This window comes from Podarcis melisellensis (assembly GCF_964234715.1).
Source record: "Podarcis melisellensis genome assembly, chromosome: 5".
In the NCBI taxonomy this organism is placed as follows: domain Eukaryota; kingdom Metazoa; phylum Chordata; class Lepidosauria; order Squamata; family Lacertidae; genus Podarcis; species Podarcis melisellensis.
The window spans coordinates 71,991,117-72,000,407 of record NC_138537.1 but is presented as its reverse complement, the minus strand read 5'-3'; the positions used below and the strand labels follow the sequence as shown (position 1 = coordinate 72,000,407).

The following is a 9,291-nucleotide window of genomic DNA, read 5'->3' as shown; positions in this document are numbered from 1 at the left end:
GAACTGTGTCAGTGAGGAATGGCACTAGTTTTTTTTGCTGGTGGCGTGGGGACTAATTCCTTCATAAAATGGACTTTCGAAGTACTGAAGTTTTCTAATTAGATCAGGAAATGCATTCATCTTACCAGGGCAAGAACCTTTGGATTTCGTTCTCCTTTCTTCAGAAATATGACTGTTCTTTTCTGCATCCCAAGAGGAGTGAAAAAGCAGCCCCATGTTATTAACCTAATGCTCTCCCGCTGCTGGTTCATTTTACTTTGAAAGTAGGAATTCAAATGCTACTCTGGCAGAAATCCAACAAAAGCTACTTGTGACAAAAACCCTCTTGAAATCTGTGGGACTTGGCACCAGGCCTTTAAGTAAGCCTATTCCAATGTAAGGACATAAGAATAGCCCTTTGGATCAGGCCAGTGGCTCATCTAGTCGTAGAATCATAGAACTGTAGAGTTGGAAGGGGCCACCAGGATCATCTAGTCCAACCCCCTACAATGCAGGAATCACACCTAAAGAATCCCTGACAGGTGGCCATTCAACCTCTAATGAAGAACACATGACATGCATGCTTCATTTTTCAATAATAAGTTTGTTGATCTGCCTGCTCTCTCTAGCCCTTGCCACACCAGTCAATTTCATCATATAAACTGTGTCCCAGTTTATTCAGTTTATATATTTTCAGTTTAATCACACCTGCTGGTGCAGCAAAGTAATTGGAAATACTGGTATGGCCATGATCAAGCAAATAATATAAAAACCACTGTAGCAAAGCTTGCATTATATTGAAAACTTTCAAGTAATAAAATATTTTGCATAGCACCACTTGCCAAGCTATGTCAATACAAGATAATGGTTTGGGCAAATTGTGTGAGTGAGAAATTAGGAGCCTAACTAGAAAAAGGAAGCATAATATTGAATTTGCGTAGCAGGGATTCAGTGAATACAATATAATTAATTTGAAACTTGATCCTTAAGACTCAGTTACAGGGGAAAATCCTGGAGTGCTTGAAATGCAACACTTTAAAGAGGCAAACACAAAGCCTGACAATGGTGGGGGGAAATTAATTCCTCATTATTTTGAATTTGTTTTGACATATCAAGGAAGAGAATTAGGGTATCTACAAAAGATGCTAATGCTCAGTAAAGTTCTTGTAAAAGACATCAGAGTTCTATAGGTATTCCAATGCTCCTGATAAGCTATTAAGTATTCAAAAGCTTCTGTATTAGCTGCAACATCAGAGGCAATTCTTGCATTCATTGTGAAGACACAGGCACTGCTGTCCTTGTCATTGCAGTGAATCATAAAGGCCCCTGAGCACTGATAGTTCCTTGTAGAGACCGCTCTTGGTTGTGTGGGTTTCTCAGCTAATGGCCTACTTGGCGGGGGTGATGATACTATTTCATTATATCTATATATGAGCATCGAGGCATCTGGCTGACATGGCTTTTCTATGTTTAAGTTGGAGGAAAAGGAATAAGGAACCCTGAATCTAAAGCAGGATTTTTTATTTTATTTACTTGGTTTTCTTTTAATTTTTAAAAAGGTCAACCTTTCCCTTCAATCAAGTTTGCAGGATGACTTGCCAATACGCATATATGTATGCTGCTTGCCAAATGCATAAAAGGCCTTTCTGTAAGACACTGAAAAACACTGTCATTCTGTTGCCAATGTTTATATAAATTTGGCATAATATCTTTAAAATAATCGCAGCTGTCCTGTATAGTTCAAAAGGGTGCACATGTCTGCAAATTCATTAGCCGGTGATTAAAATGCAGAGGTTTACTTGACTCCAATGAAAGGTGGTTTCAAACGATGACTGAAATAGACCATTGCGTTATTAGGCTACTCACTAATCTACTGGGGTCCCTCATTAGCATGCTTGAATGATAAAAGGCCTAAGAAAAGTTTCCACCAAATGAGGCTTTAAGTGGTACATATCATGCCTGAGAAACATTATAAGTCATGTTTATGATTTGCAAAACCTTTTAACAGCACCTGACTCACTGCATTTTTTTCCCTAGGAAATGAAGAATGCACACATTTGGTTCTAGTAGATTTCCTAAATGTTGTATATCAAAGACTTGCTCTGAGCTAGAGATGTCGGAGGAATACATTGAAAATGAACTATGAAGCAGATTTCCTTCCATCTACATCTTTGCAAAGTGAGCTTTGGGATTCTTACAGTAAGTTCAAGTTTGCTACTAAGTTGAGTTCAAGGTGCTACAATTGGCACATAAAAGTCTCAACAGCTTGGGACCAGTTTAGTTAAGAGATTGCCTTACCCCATACATGCCTACTCAGTCACTTCTATCTGCAGAACTTGCACATTTACAAGTGCCACAAAATATTTGTTCTGTATTTGCAAGGACTGATTCCTTAGTGTGGCAGCACCTCTGCTCTGAAACCCTGCCTTATTGGCATTAGACAGGTGCATTCATTACACTTTTTAGATGCTTTTTAGAAACTTTAATGTTTCAGTAGGCCTATCCAGATGCATGATTTTGTTACATCTATTTTAAAATTTGTTTAATATCCTACTGTGTTTATTGTTTTTGGATACCTTTGATTGATTTTAAATGCTTTAAATATTGTATTGCATCATTCACACACACACACACACTGTCATGGGTTCCTTTGAGATGGTCAGGAGAAAAAAACAACATAGATGCATACAGTAAGTTTATTTAAAGTTAATGCCATTGTTCTAGAAAAAGAGGTGCCAGAACTCACCATGAACACATCCCTTGTTCTCTTACAATGGCAGTGGTGCCACCTGAGAGGTGCTGGAACTGAGTTCCAGCAAGTTCCAGCTGAAAAAAGCCCTGCTTAAAGTGAAATTGTGCTGTTAATGAATCTGTTAACAAAAATTCCACTGGACAAGCTCAGGCCCTCTGGCACACTGAAAGTGGGTTTCTGGGGGGGATCCTGACAGTGGTACATTCTGGTTGGGGAGTCCAGAATTGTGGCCACATCAAGTCACTTGTAATTGCCATTATTTGAATAGTACCAAAAAGAAACAAGAACTTCAAAAGAGAATTATTAAACATGTCAAGTAGAACTCATTACAATTATTATGGAAATTTGGTGTTAATGATATCCTTCTTTTGACAATTGCAGTTTAAGACATGACCCTCACCTGTGTTTTTTTCCTTAATGGCATTGCGTGTAATTTTATGACATCTGACCATGACCTTGTGACAGTATCTTCATTTTCTACCCATCACTCCTTCCCAGATTATTTTTAATGTGTAGTGTCAGTGATTAAAGGAACTCCTGGTCACTAATAATAAATCTTGAGCAAGCAGTTGTCTCTGACAACTTAAGTACATTCTTGCAGTAAGCACTTGAAACAGATGCTTCTGGCTTTTCCTTCATAAGGCTACAAGGTCAACTGGAAGCCCTTCAAGTGAGAAATTAGTGTGTGCACTCATGAACATTGATGATCTCAGCAGCAAAGTATTTCACTTTGTACTTTTGTGTTGTAGCTTTCAAGGCATGATTCAATAACAAACATGGCTGCATTGTCCACAAAGCAAAAGCATGATTTCTCATTAGGCAAGCAAGCTGCAGTGAGCTTCTGTCACATGCACTTCTCTCTTCACCAACTTGCCATGAGGAGGTCAGGAGCTTCCACTCCCATTTTAGATCAACCACAGTTTAGTATGTCATATGAATCCTAAACTGTGGATAAATCTTAACTATGACTAGTCACCCACTCACCACTGGCACGATGCCCCAGGTGATTAGCCACATGCCAGAATGCAGCCCTTGGGATGAAAAAACGTTCCCCACTCCCTGGATACTTCTTGATGGATGCTATAGAGAATATATAGAAGTATACAAGCCTAAGGAAAGAACCCCAAAAGATTTTCCAAAACAGCTTTTAAAGACGACGGAGAAGGAAATTTCTGATTCATTTTGGAGCCATTTCTAGATCTTCTTTGGTGTATGTATCATTCCAGATTTTCCTTAGATTCACATAATGGAGAAGGATTGCTTGGTTCACTCAAAAACGCCATCCTGGTTCATTTCGAAGCTCTATGTTCTTCTTCCCTGGTAGAGAAATGATTGTTGCCTAGAGGAAATAATTGAGAAGTCCAGGATTTTAGTGTAGCTAAGACGGGGCAGTAGTGTATATACTTGGTGTAAATCACCAGTTCAAAATATTATTTTCTCCCTGCCAGGCTTTGGCAGAGTAGCAGCAGCAGTGGGTTTTGAATTGGTGAAACTTAATTCATACAGGATTGCTTTATGCCAGCTTCTTATGTGCAGGAATGCTCCCTTAGTGTGTTGGTTTTTTTTTAAAAGGGCAGAAACAGTTTTAAGGTAGCATGACCAGTGTAGCCACACTGGGTACTGGCCAACGCTGGCCACACAAAAATGCTGTAGAATGGAACATGGGGTGCCAATTTTTTTGCATTGCACAGGGTGCCACTGAATTTTGCAAAGTTTGCCGCTGTTTAAGGGGAATGCATTGGACAGGTTAAATTGATAGTAGCAGCAACATGGAGGGAGGGGTTATTATGCTTGTAGGGGGATTCTTGAGAGTGAATTATTGCCACTAGTATAAACTCTTAAATGAGGAAGCTGATATTTGTATGAAAAGATCAAATCCATTTTGCTCAAAAGAAAAGAAAAGGTTGCCTGTTTGACCCGTGCTGATAACCCTACTGTAGTTATTATGAGGTATGAATGAATAACTACAACACATGCTCTTAGAATACATTGCTGTCTTTTTAACAGTTTGATCTTGTATTGGCACACGAACCTTGGTTGCTGTAAATCTTAAAAAAAAAAAAATTGACATCAGGCCGCTGCCTCCACCATCTAAATACTATGCTTGGTCTTGCATAGATGAACATAACGTCAACCTAAGATCAATTGCTAAAAGAGCTGCACTAACAGAACTGGTTTATAATTCATGAAACCTGTGCTCTTTTTACACCTTGGGGTTGGCATTGGGGGACAGCAGAATTTCTGTGCCTCTGATAGCTGTGTGCCAGGCAAAAATTCAGCAGAGTAGACCTTCTTACTTAAAAGCAGTCCAGGGATAGCACTGCCTATCAGCTTCCTCCTTCTCAGTCTTAGTGTTGCCCTTGCAGAACTTTGTGGGGAAGAGGATGGGGACAAAGCTGGAGGTCAGGGTGCAGAGAGGAGTAAGAACTCTCTTAAGGATCCCTAGGTATGTCACAGTCGAGAAGCAGTGGGCAAGGTGAGGAGACGTGGGATGCAGCCATCCTCAACTACTAAAGGGGAAAATATTCCCACCACATCATCTGCTCCTGGGAAGGAATGGAATACAGATACCAAAATATTGAAAGGAGTAGGGTTATGTTTTGGGAAGCAAATGCTGGAATGTGCCAGGCCCTCTGGTCTTAGCAGCAAGCAGGAGCTCAGAGCATCTGTTCCCTTTAGGGATAGCTTTCATAATGTCCTCCCTCAAGTTGAACAAAGCTCTTTTGTGTGTTACTACCTGATCCCTAGGGACGCGGGTGGCGCTGTGGGTAAAACCTCAGTGCCTAGGACTTGCCGATCGCATGGTCGGCGGTTCGAATCCCCGCAGTGGGGTGAGCTCCCGTCATTCGGTCCCAGCTCCTGCCCACCTAGCAGTTCGAAAGGACCCCTAAGTGCAAGTAGATAAATAGGTACCGCTTTATAGCAGGAAGGTAAACGGCGTTTCCGTGTGCTGCGCTGGTGCTGGCTCGCCAGTGCAGCTTCGTCACGCTGGTCACGTGACCCAGAAGTGTCTCCGGACAGCGCTGGCCCCCTGCCTCTTAAGTGAGATGGGCGCACAACCCTAGAGTCGGACACGACTGGCCCGTACGGGCAGGGGTACCTTTACCTTTACCTTACCTGATCCCTAGGTGGCGCTGTGGGTTAAACCACTGAGCCTAGGGCTTGCCGATCAAAAGGTCAGTGGTTCAAATCCCCCTGACAAGGTGAGCTCCCGTTGCTCTGTCCCAGCTGCTGCCAACCTAGCAGTTCGAAAGCACGTCAAATTGCAAGTAGATAAATAGGTATCGCTCCAGCGGTAAGGTAAACGGCGTTTCCGTGCGCTGCTCTTGTTCGCCAGAAGTGGCTTAGACATGCTGGCCACATGACCCGGAAGCTGTATGCCGGCTCCCTCAGCCAATAAAGCAAGATGAGCACTGCAACCCCAGAGTTGTCTGTGACTGGATCTAACGGTCAGGGGTCCCTTTACCTTTTGCCTGATCCCTAGTGTATTTGCAATGCCAGTCACTGTGATTCTTGCTCTCACCAATCCCCTCTTTCTCTGGCCACCTCTCACATTGTTGCATAACTTTGCATCCCTACCTCATGTTAGGCATCTAGGAAACCATAATGAAATCCAACAAAATTTTGTTTGCTTTCTATTTTGTTTTAGCATTAATTAAATTGAAAGTGACTAATTTAGTTTTCGTTATTGTATTAACTAAAACTGAATGCACATTCCTGTTGCTCTCTGGTTGCCTAAGGGAATGTAGTCCTAGCCTCCTTTATATATTACGAAGAGTTTAGCAATTGTAGTAAAGAGATTAAACTTCATTCTTAATCTAGAGCTAAGTTTTTTCCACATTTCCCTAAAGTGTTATAGAAAATAAATGCTGCCTCTCCTTAGACAATTGTTTCATTAGCTGGCAACAAACTTCACAAGCTTTCTGAATATAGAGTAATTTAATGACATAAAGTCTTAACATTTTTCATTAAACTATAAATAAATAAGTAAATGCAATTCATATTCTATTTTTCCACAGTGGAAGGTTTTGTAACAAATAACAATATTGTACCAAGACTCCAGTGAACAACCTAGTTTCAGGAAATGAATTTAATACCCCACAGCATAATACTAAACATGTCTACTCAGAAATGAATCCTAATGAATTCAGTGAGACTTACTCCCAAGTAAGTGAGGGTCGGATTGCAGCTTTTGGTTTCATTGATTTCCCACCTCCCTCCATTCATTCTAGCCAGTGAAAGTGGTGGGGTTGAGGATATGGCACTGAAAGCCAAGGGGTTAGGACTGCAGCTTTAGCCCTCGCAACAGCCCTCCATAAAGCATTGATTAAAATTGGTCCACACAGATGGAAAAGGATGAGCAGGGTTCATCTTATGAGGACATTTTCTAAAAGTGTCATTGTTTGGAAACAAAACAGTGGCAAATTACATATCTATATAACACATTTATAATATAACAGATAAAGTATATCACCCTTTATCCATAGGTCTCATGGCAGTGCACAACATAAAATTACTATATAAAATCCACAAAATACATAATAAAATTAAGAACAACAAGCCAATAATCCCCCACAACATATTTAAAAGGGCATTGGGATGTCAATCAGCCAAGGGTCTGGTTTTCACCTGGACAAATGTTTTCACCTGGTGCCTAAATGTGTATAATGAAGACCCCAGCCAAACCTCCCTGGGGAAAGCATTCCACAAATTTGACACATTTTGTCAAATATGTCAGAACCTTCAAATGGAGAAGGAAGGAACCTATGTAATTTAACATTTACCCTCCCTTCCAAACTACCTCCTATCTGTTTGATATTCGTTTCTCCTCTTTTGTCCTTCTAGACTATTTGAAGGAGAAGCAACTGGTCCAAATTACTGTTCTCGCCAATATAAATCACACTAATTGTTTCTGTTCCATTCTGTGCATAGTATTTTTATTGTCCATGACTGAGCCTTTCCAAATGTGTGTTGTTTGTGATTCAAATGATGAGATTTCAAAAGACAATTACAATTTTAGCAATAATTTTTCATTCCCTTTTGGAATATCCCCTGCTATAATTCTGTGTCAGTGATCATGGTTGCCACTCTTTTTTACTGCATTACACACTACAATTATCCATCTAGGCAGCTGCTTATTTCCCCGATATCCTTTAGGGGGATATTGGGTACACATTTGATTTATGCATGTTGATAAATTGCAAGGCTACATTTATCTTGCTAAATTTGTTGGCCTGGCATATAATGTGGTTACAGACACTCATCTGTGGTGCACACAACTGTTGGAGTATTTCTAATACAAATATGTGGTAGAGTTGCACTGAAAATTCTCTAATATTGCTCTGAAATTTGCATATTCAGTACAGCCAAGCTAATTACCCACAACTACCCATTTCATCAATTGCCTTGATGCTGTTCAGTTCTTCTTTGATGCTGATGCTTTTGGGCACCATTCTTCCTCATCTTTGCCCACACTGCCTTCACTCTGACTTTATCAGGATCCATGATGACACCATCATGGCAAACAGAGCATTGTGACATCACTGATAAAACCATGGAGGTTACTGCAGCTGATCAGATTAAACATAAGTAAGAACAAATCAGGCCATGGCCAGCAAGGGCACAGAAGTGAAAATGGTACAAAGAAGAACAGCCATTGAGGAAACACAGATAATGAATGGAACAACATTGGTATGACACAAATATGATCACAATGGATGTAAGCAGATTATCAAGAACAGGTGATGCTTTTTGACAACGAAAAGGGCATGAAAGTAAGTAAGTTGTGGGGGGCCACCAGGTGGCGCATTGGAAGATGACTGACAATAACATCTCTCTGACCCATACGAGGTAATTAAGAGGCTGCTATGGGAAGTATGCAGTCCCCCCTCCCCAAGGATATGGGGGGACTGCCTTGCCAGCGGTGGCCACAATGCACCCCCAGACTCGAGAGAAGGGGGTGCACCGGTCACTTGGCTAAGCCCTTGGTGTGTTCGGCTCTTCCCGGACGCCGTCTCCAATTTGTGCGTGCTGGCTTGCTTTAACACGAAAATATAATTGGAAATATATAATTGGAGATGTTAAGGCACATATGTCAAGCAAAGGTCGGGAGATAAGACTGCTGATTAATGGATTTCTGGGATTGGAGCGGCAGGCGAAAGACAAATAAATCAATAGACGAAGCGCCATTAAGAGATGGGTATGTTTGGAGCTAAGAAGGTGGGGTGGAGGAAAAACTTTTCTTTCTTTATATTATATGAGCATAAATAACCCTCCACCCCAAAGAAAAAAGAACCGCCGTATTTTACTACACAAGCAGGAATCTAAAAACTGTGTGGGATGAATTAATGATGAATGAAGAGAGGATTGGTAAAGATCGGAGAATGGAAAATTTTATGACGCAGATTTAAAATGGCGTCTCGCAAGACAGGCTTGATTAAGAAAGACAGGGGGAGGAGAACCAGGACTGTTTGAAAGTGAACGATGTTTGGAATTTGATCTTTAACCTGGCAGAGCCCTCTAGGAGATATTTTACAAGCCTGGGACAACTAATGGGCAGA

The 9,291-nt window shown here is 41.0% G+C and overlaps 1 long non-coding RNA gene across 1 annotated transcript; it reads right to left on the bottom strand.

Annotated features, from left to right (window-relative positions):
- Positions 1-3,860: 3,860 nt before the first annotated feature.
- On the bottom strand, positions 3,861-8,215 carry LOC309371328. Its single transcript, XR_014169054.1, has 2 exons — positions 8,115-8,215; positions 3,861-4,070 (listed from the first exon to the last, which is right to left on the bottom strand). It is a non-coding gene; the product is annotated as an uncharacterized lncRNA (long non-coding RNA).
- Positions 8,216-9,291: the final 1,076 nt, after the last annotated feature.